The 16,472-nt window shown below is 42.2% G+C and overlaps 1 protein-coding gene across 11 annotated transcripts in view; it reads right to left on the bottom strand.

Moving 5' to 3' along the window:
• Positions 1-11,319, bottom strand: part of GGACT (gamma-glutamylamine cyclotransferase) — a 184,341-nt gene extending 173,022 nt beyond the window's left edge. For 6 of the 11 annotated variants that reach the window (XR_008957591.1, XR_008957590.1, XM_048215610.2 and 3 more), the window contains exons 1-2: positions 11,216-11,302; positions 6,877-7,047 (exon numbers count right to left, since the gene is read on the bottom strand). The gene's annotated coding sequence lies outside the window, so the exon portion shown is untranslated. Of the gene's footprint in view, positions 1-6,876; positions 7,051-11,215 lie in introns of all 11 variants that reach the window. The other 5 variants (XR_008957596.1, XR_008957595.1, XM_048215607.2 and 2 more) reach the window with 2 other exon arrangements.
• Between the last annotated feature and the right edge of the window lie 5,153 nt (positions 11,320-16,472).

The following is a 16,472-nucleotide window of genomic DNA, read 5'->3' as shown; positions in this document are numbered from 1 at the left end:
AAACTTTTAAAATTACATTTTAAAGGTGAAGAAGTGAAATCTAGGCTGTAATCAAACTAAATGATTTGCCTAAGATCATACAGGTAGTAATTATGAATAGAGTCGGAAAGAGAAAACATCTCCTGATTCCCCTACAACCCTCTTGTACAACTAGGACTCCGCTCTCCAGAATGCCTCATCTCGGAACGCACTGTTTAGTACGCTGCCACCAGGGGGCAGCAGGTGTATTGGTCTGATATTCTAAAACCCCAACTTAAGGCCCCAGTACCCGTCTATGGCCCCTTCCTCCACCCCCCAATATATATGTGCATTTATAGAACTTTATTAATATCAACAGGAATAAAGTTTAAAGAACATCTATAATAAGTTTTTAAACAAAACAAAGACTTAGGTCCAATGGAGGTAACAACCTTTCTCTTCCTTCACTATTTTTAATTTGTTCTAATCCTAAGTGATGTAAGGGTCAATTACCATTATTTCTAAACCAGAAGTGACTTAGCCAGGAAACCCATCCCATTTCTTTACATGTTGAACCAAATTTTCCTAACACGTGGCCTCCCAGGCTTCATACCACAATAACCTCAAGCCCATCGGCAACTTGTCTTCCGTCTTCCTTTCTTCGTCAGGCTGTTGTTCTTTCTAACACCCCTGTGTTACAAAGGAAGGTCTGTCAATAGGCCTAACCCTTCAGCAACTTTTCAGAGTTGTTAAATGGAGTTAAATGGAGACATTCTAGATGACGGTAATTTCCACTCTGTTTTTAAATGATACTACCAACTGGAAGCTCAAACCATTGCTGCTACTTGGTGAGATGTGACAAGGCCGTCCCCCAGCAACGACCCTGTGCACCCTGAGACTTCCATGTTTCATCTAATTTGAGAAGGGAGGGACAACAACACCAGCAGTGACATTAAGTAATTAATCCCGGAGGCAGCTCCACACTTTCAGGCAATAGCGACCAGTGACTGCGGTCCCTAAATCACCCAAAGAGAGGCCCATGATCTTTATTTCACAAATTTCAAATGGTTTTCTTCCTTGAGCTCAATATGCTTTAATAAAGCAAAAGGTATTCAAATGCAAGCTTTCGCTACTGCCTCAGACACATGGGAGCAGTCCATTTTTAAACTACAACAGTGCTGCGTTCCCTGTAGTTAAAAGGCATCCAAAGAAATTACTCTCTGCTTACATCCAGTTGCTTTCATGTAACTTACTATTCACAGATCAATCTTTTTCTTTCTTAAATAAAGCTGGGTTTTTGTTGTTGTTTGTTTTTTTTGTTTTTTTTTAGAGGCAGGAGTTTGTGGGGGAGAAGAGGGGCAGAGAGAGAGAGAGAGAGAGGGAATCTTAAGCAGGCTCCATGCCCAGCACAAAGCCCAATGTGGGGCTCCATCTCACAAGCCTGGATCATGACCCCGAGCTGAAATCAAGAGTCGGATGTTTAACCAGCTGAGCCACCCAGGTGCCCCCTTCTCTGATCAATCGAACCTAAGATAAAACTGATGGCAAAAGCAGTTATGACACTACTGGTCACAATAAAACAGAAATGAGACATGCACTAGACGCACGTAACGAATGGGTTGCTGCAAAATGCATCATGTATTCAGATAACATCCCGTATTCCTTTGCCAAATATGATGTGTCAACTGGTGAGACTTAAAGTCTCCTCTATAAATAACATTCTGGTTTTAATTTAATATTTTCCATATAGAATATTTACCATATTTAAATATGGAATATCGCCAGAAAACCAGAAATATTTTTATAACAGGCATATAAAGTAAATTTAATTCGGTAATTTATTCGAGTTACTAAAAGTAACTTTTACAATACTCAGAAAACTGAAATCAGATAATTAAAAAAAAAAAGCCACACACCTATTAGGAGGTCTTAAATTAAAAAAACCCTGATAATATCAAGTGCTAACAAAAATATGGAGCAACTGGAACTCTCATACGTTGGTGGTAGAGATGCAAAATGGTGGGGTACAGCCACTCTGGAAAAGTTTGGCAGTTTCTCAAAACGTTAAGCATACACTTATCATATGACCCAGCGATTTTGCTCCTAGGGATCTGCTCTAAAAAGATGAAAAATTTCGATCACACAAAAACCTATATGCCAATGTTTGCAGCAGCTCTATTCATAATCCCCCCAAACTGTAGGGAATCCAATGTCCTTCAACAGTGCATGGATACATCAACTGGGGTATTCCCATAAGACAGAATACACTCCTCAGCAATAAAAAAGAATACATACATGGAAGAAACTCAAAGATGTTGTCTGAGTGAAAGAAGCCAGTTCAAAGGTTGTATACTATTTAATTTCATTTATGTGACATTCTAGAAAAGTCAAAACTTTTCAAGATGGAGACACATTCGGGCACCTGGGTGGCTCAGTTGGTTAGGCATTCGCCTATTGATTTCAGTTTGGGTTATGATCTCAGGGTCCTGAGATCAAGCCCCACATCTGTGCTCAGTGTGGAATCTGCTTGGGATTCTCTCTCTTCCTCTCTGCTTCTGACCTCATGCTTGCTCTCTCTCTCGCTCTCTCTCTCTCCCTCCCAAATAAATAAATAAATAAATAAACAAACAAACAGATGGAGACCAGATCAAGGGTTGTCAGCAATTAGGGGGAGGGGAAGGGTTTGACTTACAATGGGACAGACTGAGGGAGGGCTTGGTATTTTTTGGTTTTGTTTTCTGGCTTTTTTTGGTGGTGGAACTGTTCTGTAAAAGAACTGTGATGGAAAGTTACATCAAGCAATTTTAAAACTTGCAGCATTATACAACCAAAAAGGCCAATTTTACTTTATATAAATTCTAGTAATAATGAAAGTATGAAAGTATGTAACTACTCTAAAACAGAGTTAAAAATAAGAGGTAAAAGTAAGAATAAGAGAACTCTGAATTAAGCTAATGCTTGGCATACGTCAATATTTATTACTAAAAGCAACTTAGGAGATGTAAAAACCAAAGACAATGAATGGGCTTTGTTTTGACTCTGGTTTGAATAAACCAACTGCACAGACCTTTTTAGGCAAAAAGGGATATTTGAATACAGTATTAGATGATATTAAGGATTTTTCATTCATTGTTAGGTACGACTATACTTACGTAAAAAACTAAACTTTAAAAAAATTCATACTAAAATATTTAATGATAAAATGACATGATTTCTGGTATTTGCTTCAAAATCCTCCAGAAGTAAACAAAAAACAAAAACTCAAAAAAACAAAGGGAAAAGGGTCATTTGGAACAAGTGTGGCAAAGCTAGGATGAGGCATGGGTTTCTGATGCTGTGTTGGTTCATGAAGGTTTAAGGTTTACTGTGTTCTACTTTTGAGTATGGCTGGAAATGTTCATAATAAATGCTAAGAGAAAAAAAGAAACAGTGACTTAGTCTTTATAAATACTCCCCAAAATGCCATCTAACTGTTCTTTATTCATTTATAAGATACACTACAGTTGACCCTTGAACTACGCTGGGGTTGAGGACAACCAACACCCTGCATTTGAAAAATCTGAGTGTAACTTCAGACTCCCCCAAAACTTTACTACTAAGAGCTTACTGCCAACCAGAGGCCCTCGTGATAACATGTGTGTCAACTAATGCGTGTTTTGTATGCTATGTGTATCATATACTGTATCTTACAATAAAGGAAGCTAAAGAAAAGAAAATGTTATTTAAAAAATCATGAGGAAGAAAAAATACATTTACAATACTGTATTTAGTTAAAAAAAAAAAAGCTGCATGTAAGCAGACTCAGGAAGTTCAAACCTGTGTTTTCAAGGGTCAGTAGTGATTTCCCTTTATAGTTTTTATTAGGCTTTTATAATCTGTATTTAACTTTACAGAAATCCAAGCTGAGGGAGAAAGAGTCCAGGCAGTTGTGGCTCTTCTCATGAATAAGGGCTTCATAATGGCACAAGTAATGCCTTAAAGAATGCTTTTTCAAATCTCGTTTAATGCTCATAAATTAGTAAAATCACCATGAGATGTAGAAACTTAATAATTTTCATTAACGTATCTACTGCATAGTCCTGAGTGCAGGTGACAACAGCAGGAAGAGGTAATTAACACTCACAAGTTTAAAGACAGACGCAGTAACAGGAACACATGGAGGAGAGGACGGCATAATAGGAGAAGCTCTAATTTACTCTTTCTCTAATTTATTCTGACATAACTCAAAATATCAGAGTTCCAGTAACACTCTCCACCAACTGGAAATATCTTTCTTACTGGTGGCCTATTAAGTGGAAGACACTATGGGGGAATCAGAACAAGGACGGTGAGGTTCTCATCCCAACAGAGTTAATGTATGAGAAATTGCTAAATGGTTTAGCACGAATTTTGTTTAAAATAGTCCAGCAGAGTTTAAGGCTAGTGTGCAAAAACAATTACACAGGCAAAAATAGCAGAGAAAAGTAAAAGGCTGAAGAGATGCGAGCAGCAAAAGCCCCATCGGGGTGCGGAGGCAAGAGTGAGCCGTGGGGAGGAAGGGGCACAGGAGTGAGTCAAAGGTTCTGACGGCTGTTCAGTGCAGCTCATCCGTCTCCTGTCACCTAGAAGCTTCTCTTCCCAACGCTGAGGAGAGGCCCCAAGCGTCTAGCTCACCACGTCAGCACAAAAGAGCAGAGACGCCACGCCGGGAGAATTATTAGCACCTGGTAGTAACCAACGGACGGTCGCAGTGTCTGCAGAGCTGCTTTGATCCTGAAGCAGCTACTACACCACGAGGTGCGGTGACTACGCGAAGGCCTCCCAAAGATCCCGAGAACCCGTGACCATGTTAGCGTGTAGGCACTTCCCCGATGTGATTAACGTTAAGGGCCTTAAAATGCAGAAATTATCCTGGATTATCCAAACGGGCCCAATCTAACCACATGAGTCCTCAAAAGTGGAGCTTTCCTGGCTGGGAGTGAAGAGAGAGCGGGGACCACGGCGGAAGGGTAAAGGGATGAAATGCTATCTCTCAAGGTGGAGGGAGGGGGCCGTGAACCAAGGAATGTGAGTGGCCTCTGGAAGTGGGAAAAGGCGAGAAAATAGATTCTCCCCCAGGGTCTCCAGGAGGGGACACAGCCTCACTGATGCCCTAATTTCAGCCTGGTGAGACCCGTGTGGACTTCTGACCTAAAGAACCATAAGACAAGTAAATATCTGTGTTGTTTTAAGCCATGAAGTTGGTGCCACCTTGTTCTGGCAGCACTAGGCAACCCTTCTCCTCATCGCTAGGCCTTTGCCTCTGCCCCCACCCCCTCTCACTTCACAAGCAAGTGCACTTTCACCGGAATTAAAAGACAAGATCTTCCACATCTCACATCTCTGCTCAAAGGTCTCTTCCTCAAAAAGTTCTCCTAAACCTACTTGCCCAGCCCAGGACAGGTCATGACCCCCTCTCCATACACTCACTCCGCACCTACCCCTCTCCAGCTCAGTGCTTGCCTGACTGCAGATACTCTCTCCTTCAGAGCTTACGTTTATTGAGCATTTATTAAATACTAAGCACCACGAGAAGGATTTTTCATGGGTTTTCTCATTCAATCCTCCCAACAAACCTATCGGGTAGACGCAATTATTGTCCCTCATTTTTTAAATTAGAAAGGTCAAAATCACCCAGCCAGTACATGGCAGAGCCAGGATTTGAAGTCAGGTGGTCTGACACAGGAGTTGTTGCCCTTAACCAGAGCATTAACATCTGTCTCCTGTGTGAGAAATCTAAGTTCCAAGATCCTGTGCATTTCTTAACACAACACCCACCATGTTCAACACAGAGAAGCTTAATAGTTGCTGAATATGAACAAATGGGACAAAGATGGTTTTCCCCCCTACTGTTCTTTTTTTTTTTTTAAGAAAAACTTTTTTATTATGGAAAGTCAAATCTATACAGGAGTGATGACAAAATGATTCCCCAGATCCCCAAATCTCAACTTCAACACTTATCAATGTAGGGCCAAACTTAACACCAACACTTAATCAATTTAATATTATATTATCTAGTAGAAAGAGCCCCCTTCAATATTCTTTTTTTAAGATGTACTTATTTATTTGAGAGAGAGAGCATGCGCACAAGTGGGGGAAGGGGCAAAGGGAAAGGGAGATAGAAACTCAAGCAGACTCCACACAGAGGGTAGAGCCCTACAGGGGGCTCGATCTCACAACCCTGAGATCATGACCTGAGGTGAAACCAAGAGCCAGATGCTTAACCAACTGAGCCATCCAGGCGCCCCTCAATATTCTTTTACAGAATCCCATGTTCCTAGTTCTCGTCACATGTTCATTTATCTGTGTTACTAAGACTTTAAAAAAAAATCTTGAAATAGATAAGTCTTTCCAAGCAAAACATAAATTAAGGGAACTGTAAAGGGGAAACTGATATTTTTTCCCCTATATAAAATTAAATTTTCTGCCCCTCAATATTCTTTTACAGAATCCCATGTTCCTAGTTCTCGTTACATGTTCATTTATCTGTGTTACTAAGACTTTAAAAAAAAATCTTGAAATAGATAAGTCTTTCCAAGCAAAACATAAATCAAGGGAACTGTAAAGGGGAAACTGATATTTTTTCCCCTATATAAAATTAAATTTTCTGCAGAGCATAAATATTGCAAAGTTTCAAAAATGGAGGCAACAGTCGTAACACATATGACAAAAGATTAGTATCTCCAATGTATAAAGAATTCTTACAAATCAATAAGAAAAAGACCAATAACATGTTATCTGGAAAAATGGGTACAGGGGTGAACAGACAGTTTCACCTACTAACCTTAAGCAACAGAAAGACAAGGACTTCCAAGTAACACTATTTGTCAAGATACTTCTCTGGTGCTCCAGGATTTAGGCGTAAGACACACTCTAGTACAGAGTTAAAACAAGTCTTACCTGTAAACTTGTTTCTTCAAAACTGGGTCGCCCTGGAATCCAGCACCACAGTAAGTGTGAGAGCTTACAAAGCTTTTGAATTCAGAATCCTTCCAAACGGGACAGCAGGATAAGTATTCCCACCTCACAGCGTGACGAGTAGACCATGGACCAGGTATCCAGCTCTCAGTCCTGCTGGGGGATGAAGAGGAAGGCGAGTGAAGAAAGCTGAGTGTTTAAGAGACAAGGGGCTTAAAAACAAAAACAACCCTCCCAGCCCCTGCCAGATGGCATCTGAAACCCTGGGCCTGGGCCCAGAAAGGAAAGTATTTCTATTCAGTGGGAGAATGTGATCCGCCAGCCGAGGGGCCACAGGGTGGCTTGAACAGAGGGGAGTTACCACTGACCTAGCAGAGGGGTTCAAAGTTCTCAACATCCTTGAGAAATAGCAACCATATCCTCTCCTTCAAGTAAGGAAAATAAGATGAGAAAGGAAAAAGTATATTTTCAGCGATCAGGCAAAGCCTATTTTAGGAATATTGAGCCTCTTGGATGAGGGTTTCTGAGTTTTTTAAAGTCATAAAATTATATTAAAAAAAACAATTCAAATCACCTCTGAAGTACACCTGCCAAAAATGGCAAAACTGAACTTAATTAACGTAAACCTTTAGATCTAACCTCCAGCTTACAGGAAATACAGGGGTAGAGGAGAAGCTAAACCATTCTATACAAAAAGCCAAATAAATCCAAAATGTGAGGCATCTATAGGGAGCCAAGGCCCACCAGTAAATTATTGACATTAAAGAAACTCACTGGGACTGCGACAGACCACGGTCAGCAAACTCAGGCCCTCAGGTAAGTCTAGCCTGCCAGGGGAGTTTAAAATCTTGAAAACAAAATTCTACTGGGACACAGCCACGCTCATCCACGTCCACATCATCTATAGCTACTTTTTGCAGGAACGCACAGTTGAGTAGATGAAAACTGAGATCACACGGTCTACAAAGCCTGCGAGAGTTAGTGTTTGGGGCTTTTCACAAAGTCTGCCGAACCCCTGTCCTAGATTAAAAGAGGTAACAGCTACTCAACAAAATACCGCGTGTGGACCTTGTTTGGATTCCAACTCACACAAACCAACAGAAAAAGTAAGTGCATTTTTGAGGCAATCAAGGAACTTTGTGGACTGGGTCTTAGAAAATATTATGGAATTACTGTCTATACAATCAGGAGATGACAATGGTATTAATGCTATACGAGAAAAAGACCTTTGGTTAGAAGCTCATACTGTACTATCTAAGGGCGACGTGATATGGCGTCTGGAATTTAAACTGTTTCAACAACAAAAAAGACAAAGCAGATATGGCAAAGAAATTGTTTTAACAAACTGTTCGATCTATTTGTGGAAATACAACGGGGACGTTCATTGTACTAGTCCTTCTGCTTTTGCGTTTGCTTTAATAAAAAAGAAAAAAAAACCCAAGCCTTGATCAAAAAGTAGAGTTTATTAAGGATGCCTGGTGGCTCCATTGGTTAAGTGTCCAACTCTTGATTTCGGCTCAGGTCATGATCTCAGGGTTATGAGATCGAGTCCCGCGTCCAGCTCCATGAGGCTCTCCCTCCTCCTCTGCCCCTCCCCCCCCCTTTTTTTTTAAAGTAGGGTTTACAACCAGACAGCCTTTCTCTTCAGGCACCTCCCACCTCACCCATTCTTACACGCAGTCCAGCCTCGGCACACCCGTTGCCCTTGTATCTCTGAGCATAGTTACATCGGAGACTCCTTATCTCTGTTCGTGGTGTCTGCCACCAGGAATGCCCCATTCCACTCCTTAGCCCAACAAAATTCTACTCCTTGCTCAAAGTCCAGCGCAAATGTGACCCCAGCCAAGTCCTCCACTGACATCTCTCTGCGCCCCAACAGACAATTGCCTCTTTGAAATTTCTTTCGTCCTTCTTAACCCTTTTAGCTCTTTACTGTCTGTTACTTCATAATGCCAAACAAACCCTGAGACCCCTAGTAACTGGTTCTTTTCTGTCATTCCCCTGGAGGAGTAGAAGACCTTGAGCCCACTAAGCTCTGCTATACAGATCTTAGGTCCAAGGGCAGGTCCAACCTAAACAAAGCTATCCTGCCCTGGGCAGCTTGACTGACATGAGTGAGACCTTCAATTAAAGAATGAACTTCCGTTAAATGAGAGGCTGGTCATGGTTACCTGGTGCTCTCTTAATAAAATCTCTAATTGCTAAGGTTTGCCTCTGACTAGAGAATGTTCTAGAGAAGAATGCTAAGCTCGCTTGAATGTGTCCTCTCATCATTGCCTCTCCTTGGGACCCGTCCCTCTGCAAACAAACACTGCTGCGTTCACCTCCACACCAGTCTGCTGGGGACCCTACGCTTGCTAAGGTGCCTGGCTAACTGTGGGTACAAAGTCGTCCAGTGACTCCACTTGGAAGCGCTGACACAGGCTGAAACTTTCAAGAGATCTCACTAGATAAAATTAAAAAAAAAAAAATGAACAGATAATTTTAAAAACAGTAACAGCTTCTGTCCCTGTTCTCTTGTACTTTCTGCTACCCAAAATCTAAGACCGGCATGAATAACCACCCTCTTTAGGTCTGATGCTAACAGTGAAGACCCTCTTTGGCAAGGTCAACAGTCCAAAATGTTTCTGAACAAAAATCCACCAATTAGAAATTAATTTAACTTTACAAACTCGGCTTTTGCAATACAAATGCTCTCTACAAGGGCTGTCTGCTTATTCAGGAACTTCTGGCTTCTCCTGGGAGTCGTTTCAGGAAAACAAGGCATTTTGGGAAAATGAGGGCAAACGGCAGGAGCTCTCCATATTAGCATTTCAATAAATTGAATGAGACCAGGGAGACCAGTCTTTCGTTATAGCAAAAAGTACATAAGGACAGTGTGAGACCTACACTTTATATAGGTCAATCCAACAGATTTAGAGGCGTCCTTTAGTTTTTTTTTGTTGTTGTTTTGCTTTTTTATTAGAGGGGGGAGGGGGAGAGGAAGAGGAAGAATCGTAAGCAGGCTCCACGGTTGGCCCTCGATCTCACAACCCTGAGGTCATGACCTCAGTGGAAATCAGAGTCCGAAGCTTAACCCACTGAGCCACCCAGGCGTCCCTGTCCTTTAGGTTTTTTTTTTTTTTTTTTTTAAGATTTTATTTATTCATTCAACAGAGAGAGAGACAGCCAGTGAGAGAGGGAACACAAGCAGGGGGAGTGGGAGAGGAAGAAGCAGGCTCCCACGAGCCCGACGTGGGGCTTGATTCCACAACGCCAGGATCACGCCCTGAGCCGAAGGCAGACGCTTAACGACTGAGCCACCCAGGCGCCCCTGTCCTTTAGTTTTTAATACATGATTTCTCCCTAGGACATTTGGCAAAATGATCTGCTTTTTAAAAAGTGGCTACAAGTCTCATGCATTTTTTTTTAATTTTTTTTAAAAGATTTTATTTATTTATTCGACAGAGATAGAGACAGCCAGCGAGAGAGGGAACACAAGCAGGGGGAGTGGGAGAAGAAGAAGCAGGCTCATAGCGGAGGAGCCTGATGTGGGGCTCGATCCCATAACGCCGGGACCACGCCCTGAGCCGAAGGCAGACGCTTAACCGCTGTGCAACCCAGGTGCCCCTCATGCATTTTCTTATCAGTTCTATATTAATAAAGCAAGCTTGGAGTCAAGAAGGTATGTTTAAAAAACCGTGCACTGACTGGGTTTCAAATGCAATTACGTAGTTAATCTTTGGCCAACAGAGTGAAAGAGCAAGGACCAGACTTGGTAATAAGGCAGCAAGAGAAATTTCTCCCCACGATTCAGATGTGTCACTAACAGCTCCAGAGAAACCCAAGGTCATAAACTCACAAATACCAGAAGTTTTTAGATTTCTTTGGCAGCTTTTGGTTTCCTCACAAACAGGGATCTCTGAATTAAAAGCAGGATTTCTGCAAAGTGTTAGCCTCATTCACCCGAGAGATCCTTTTAAAACTACCTTCTGAATGATCATCTCTCTCTCCTGAGGAACCCGCAGCGTCCACACCAGCAGACAGTTCCTAACTTTCTCCGCCCTCGCCCGCTCTGGCGCTGGTGCCCGTGTCCTGCCGCGTGCAGCGGCTCTGGGGACGCGTTTCGTGCCCGTGTGTCCCCTCCTTTCCGGCAGGTCCCGCAGGCCGCCCGCGGCCCCTTCACCGCCAGGCTCGGTGCCCGGACTCCTCTCCCCCGCCCCGACTCCCGCTGGCGCCGTGCACGGACGGACGTCCCGAGTCCCCGGCGTCCCCAGAGCCCCCGCGCGGAGGGAGCGGGGACAGGAGCCCCGGCTCGACCCGCGCCTAGCCCCTCACCTACCGCAGAGCGCAGCGCCGTCGGGGACCGCCGACCCGGCAGGAGCGGAAATCTGAGGCGAGACTGGCGCAGCCGCCCCGGGAGGCCGCCCCCGGCGGCGCCCCCTGGAGGCGGGACGCGGCACCCGCCCGCCCACCGGGCCCTGAGCACACCTGGGCACGCGCCAGGACGCAAGCCGCCGCGCACACCTGGGGCGCCCCGCCACGGACGCTCCCGCTCTAATGCGTCCCGCCTGGGGCCTCGTGGCGGCCTTGGCTCAGTGTGGGCCCCAGACACACCTGGGGGCACACCACAGCTACACACACAGCGATGAGCCCACACCTGGGAATGCATCCCGGAGGACAGGTACACACGTCACCGAAGGCTCACACTCGAGCATCCACACTGAGCGCTGGTATACTGGATACAGGTAATCATATAGTCGATACCAACACATATTTTCCGATTCTCCCTTTTAAAATAAAACAGTGGTTGTAGGGGACAATGAAAGAAACGACTTCCCGTTTGTCCGCTGGCTCCTAGGACTAAACTTGAACCCCAGAGATTAGAAGAGTGAAGACCAAAAGCTGAAGAGAATTTTTCTCTAGAGACTGTTCATTCTGGGTTTAAGCAATGCTCCTTTTGGGACTCAGGTGACAAGAAGGGCACAGAGATAGAAGTCCACTAATGTCACCTCTCCCCAAAGATACAAATATATAAGTAGTTACTGGAATAGCAATAATCCCCCTTAATCTTTTTCTCCACCTTCCAATTTTTCATGTATGTGGACTAGTGGAAATCTTATTACAATTTGATTTTTATCCAAACATATCCGATAATGTAAATGTGGTTGTGTTTTGAATGGATGTACAATTCCAAAAGAAATCTAAAAGATCAGATTCATAAGCCATAATTTATTTCCGAAAGTTCTTTCTTGTCTTGAGAACTTCATGATTATATTAAAATATTTTTAAAAATCTTGTCTAGCATATATTTTTAACAAATTATTTGAAGAGTAGCAGTAATCATATTTTTTTAAAATGAAAAATGATTCTTTTTTTTTTTGAGGAAGGACAAATTATGTTGGCAAAAGAAAATGAGCCAAATACATGAATAATTCCTCTGATGAAGGAAAATTAAAGTTGGTGGCAATGTGAGTGTTCAATTGCATTTAATGCCAGGTGAGGCTGAGGAATCTGACTCAGAGTAGGCTCTGTGGGATGAAGTCTTCAGCCAACTCTCAAAAAATAACTCATAGACAAATAGTTTAAAGTCGTAGTTTTCAAAACGTCCCCAGTCCAGCAGTTTCCAAGCACCTAGGAATATAGAAATGCAAAATCTCAGGTCACACCCCAGACCTTCTGAATCACCAATTCCAGGAGTGGGGCCTAGCATTTTAGTGTTTATGATGCACTTTCAAGTTTGAGAACCATGATTTAGTGAAGATTTGCTCTAGTGCTTCTCAAACCGAAATGTGCATGTAAATCAACTAAAGATCTTGGTTAAAGATGCAGACTCTGGTTCAGGTAGACAGGAATAGGATCTAGATTCCCAGAATTCCTTGTGTACAGGTACACACAGGGACGCTGTGTGAATACAACCGCCAAGCAAAGGCAAGGATGAGGACTGCCTTTAGGAAGGTGAGACTCACATAGTTTTTCAAGGAAACTGCGTGGTCAGTTACAAGCCCATGGCTTGTCAGCTTAGGATCGGTGGGTTACAGGAGTCAGCTGCTCTGGTGGGTTTAGGAACAGAGTTGACTCGTGGAGGCTGTCAGGTTGCATCCAAATTACATAGGTGAGTCACTGGCCGAAAAGGGTTCACCTACCATCAGCTGTTTTTGTGCTCATTCTGGTCCATTACTTTGCCATCGATAATCTCCCAATCTCCCATATCCTCCAGGCTCAGGGTCAAGCCTGCAAATGACTTACGTAGGTCTAAAGCTCAGCAGACATTTCCTTTATTTAAATCAAATGATTTAAACCAACAAATTATCTGTAATTGGAATTATCCAGTTTGGCCATTGTTGTCTAACTCCAGGTGGGTAATTGCCAAGCTCTGTTTTCCAGGCTTCTGTGCAATAAGGTAGATAAGGTAGATGCCTGATTTATATTTATATTTGACTAAATACGCTGCTACTTTATGCGAAAGAGGCTGGCCCTTCTCCCCTCCCACATGTCTCCAATATTGCAAGTACCACACTACGGGTAGGAACACATCTTCATCTTTTGAAACCGTAAGGAGCTTGAAATCTAGTAACACTAATAATCTAAATAACACTACAAAATCCACTGAAATATTATCAAATTATTCTAATAAATAATTTTAAAAAGTCATCTTTGGCCCCAAATAACCTACAACATAAATCTAACACTTGTTTTTGTATGGCCCATGAGCTAATGAGTTTTGCACTTTTAAATGCTTGAAAAGAAGGAAGACCACGTCGTGACACGTGAAAATTACATATTAACAGTTCGGTATTCATAAATAAACTTTTACTGAGGGGCGCCTGGGTGGCACAGTCGTTAAGCGTCTGCCTTCAGCTCAGGGCGTGATCCCGGCATTCTGGGATCGAGTCCCACATCAGGCTCCTCCACTGGGAGCCTGCTTCTTCCTCTCCCACTCCCCCTGCTTTTGTTCCCTCTCTCTCTGTCTCTCTGTGTGTCAAATAAATAAATAAAATCTTTAAAAAAATAAAAAAATAAACTTTTACTGAAAACATAGTCACACTCATTCAATCGTGGAGTCTGAGACCCACAAAGCCTGAAATATTTACCATCTGCCCTTTAACGGAAAGAGTTTATCTACCTTGCCCTATAGTTTTTTGCTCCAGCCTCTGTTACAATACCTACCTCTCTCTTCTGTAACTGATTTACACGACTGACTCCCTCCTGGACTGAGTTTCATGAGGGCAGACTTGTATCCTTTGTATGAGTTTCCAGCACTTGCCACTATGGTACACAGAGGTAGGTATGCAATATTTATTTAAGTAAAGTTTACTTTTTGATCATTTTCCCATGTAAATCTATATGAACTTAACAAAAAGGCTTTGCAGTTCAACACAGGATCCATTAATTAGGCTCATTTAGAAAATTTGTGTGCAAAAAGTAGAAACAAATACATTCTCCAAATAATTGGATTCCTTGCTTCCATTTCTAAACCTGTCTCCAAAAAACTGTTGTTAAATTTGAAAGCAGCAGGGTTATTTTTTCCTTCTTTTCATTCTGTCAAGTTATTTTACTTAGTACAAGAGATCTCACTGCTAAACAATTCCCATGGCAAAGAAATTAATGAACAGAGAAAACCAACCTCGTGAAGCTACGTTCATTCACATTAAATTCAATCCTGGTATTTCTGGAATTAATGTTTGAAAAATGATGTGCATTGCTGTCAGATTTTTTATTTTTATTTTTTTGAGTGAGAGAGAATGCATGCAAGCAGGGTGGGGAGGTACAGAGAGAGAATCCCAAGCAGGCTCCATGCCCATTGCACAGCCCCATGAGGGGCTCAATCTCATCATGACCCTGAGATCATGACTTGAACTGAAATCAAGAGTCAGACACTCAACTGACCCAGCCACCCAGGCGCCCCTTGCTGTCAGATATTTAAAAATTAGGGGGTTGACTTTTTCTCCACAAAAGAAATTTAGTATCTTTTCTAAAAAGTCTGTGGACGTTTCCAGGTAATTGTGGTTGAAATGGTTTATGCTATTTCTTGCTCATCTTCTGTACTTCTAGGAATAACAAGCAAAGACTAAAGAGATTATATATGTAAGATTATTTCATTAGTTTTGGTGAATAAATCCCTAATCACGAATTGGAAAATAATCGTAATAACTCCCAGAAAAAGTAATTTGACCAATGAAATAGGCCATCCATCATGATGGAAGCTAATTACGTTGCAAAGAACCACTGTTAGGCCACACATCTATCTCTGAGCACATAATATGGCTGCCACTGTTCTTCCTAAAACCGGAATCAAGTAATTTGGTCCTGCTCTCCAAACAGTAACTTTTTTTTTTTTTAAGATTTTATTTATTTATTTGAGAGAGCAAGAGCGAGAGAGATCACAGAGGGAGAGGGAGACCCAGACTCACTGCAGAACGGGGAGCCCGACGTGGGGCTCGATCCCAGGACCCTGAGATCGTGACCCAAGCTGAAGGCAGATGCTTAGCCGACTGAGCCACCCAGACACCCCCAAACAGTAACTTTTTAAAGGAAATAATGCTCACCTGGTGCGTAGAAATGTAGACATTACAAAATAAAATGTAGCTTGATTCCCTTGAGCTGTTGATATAGGAAACGCACACATTTTGAGTGCTATTATGTGCGCAGAATAGGACTCTTCTCCCATTTTATCCCTTGAACAATAGTATGAAGCAGATGTTATCGTTCCCATTTTACATATGAAATGGCTCCAAAAGGCTAAACAATTCTCTTAAATGCATGCTGCCAGCAAACAAGAGTGGTAGCATTTGAACCCATATCCAGGTGAGCCCCAACCCATGCTCTGTTAACACGAGGGCTAAAATAGGGAAGTTGGGTAGCATACACTGAGATGTATGTCATCTGGCTAATGGTTTCTTTTATATTTGAACCTTGTTGTTAAAAGTACTAATTCCAATGCACAACCCTATATATATAGTTCTATCCATGAGGAGCTTTCATATACATGATTATGTTGGAGGCTTATTTCTGCATTGTATGATAAAGACCAGGTGGAGAATTTCCTTTACAGATGAAGTAGAGAGCTTACATCGCTTGCCCATTCTTACTGATGATTTCCAATAGCAATGTTCCTTATAGTCAGTGCTTTTCCAGAACAAGTTTTCTTAGTAAGAAAGCAGCAGTCAAGTCACCCACTGAAGGGGGCTATCTGACGTATCACTTCAGTGTATCCATGGGAAGAAGGTGGTTTCCTGTTTACTTTGCAGCTAGTAATCTGTTGTCTCAGCCTGATGAATGGCAGAGGAAAATTTTCCTTTTTCAGTCTGAGGTACGTTTTACCTTCAAAATATTTTGAAGGACTAGAAACCTTGAAAATATTTTATTTCCACAAAGGTGTTGGCATTTCAAACATTCTTACATTTCACAACAGATTATTAATTTTTAAAAATTTTTAAATTTTTTAATGACCATTTATATCAGCATCCAGACTTCTGTATAAGATTTAGGTTTTTTAGAAAAAAGGGTTAAGCATCTGGGAATGTTTGAAGACCGCCGGCATAGCCCAACCCTCTTTTTTCATAGGAGAAATTAGCAACAGAGCAGCAACCACCACT

This window comes from Ursus arctos, unplaced genomic scaffold (genome assembly GCF_023065955.2).
Source record: "Ursus arctos isolate Adak ecotype North America unplaced genomic scaffold, UrsArc2.0 scaffold_10, whole genome shotgun sequence".
In the NCBI taxonomy this organism is placed as follows: domain Eukaryota; kingdom Metazoa; phylum Chordata; class Mammalia; order Carnivora; family Ursidae; genus Ursus; species Ursus arctos.
This window is presented reverse-complemented; position numbering and strand designations above follow the sequence as displayed.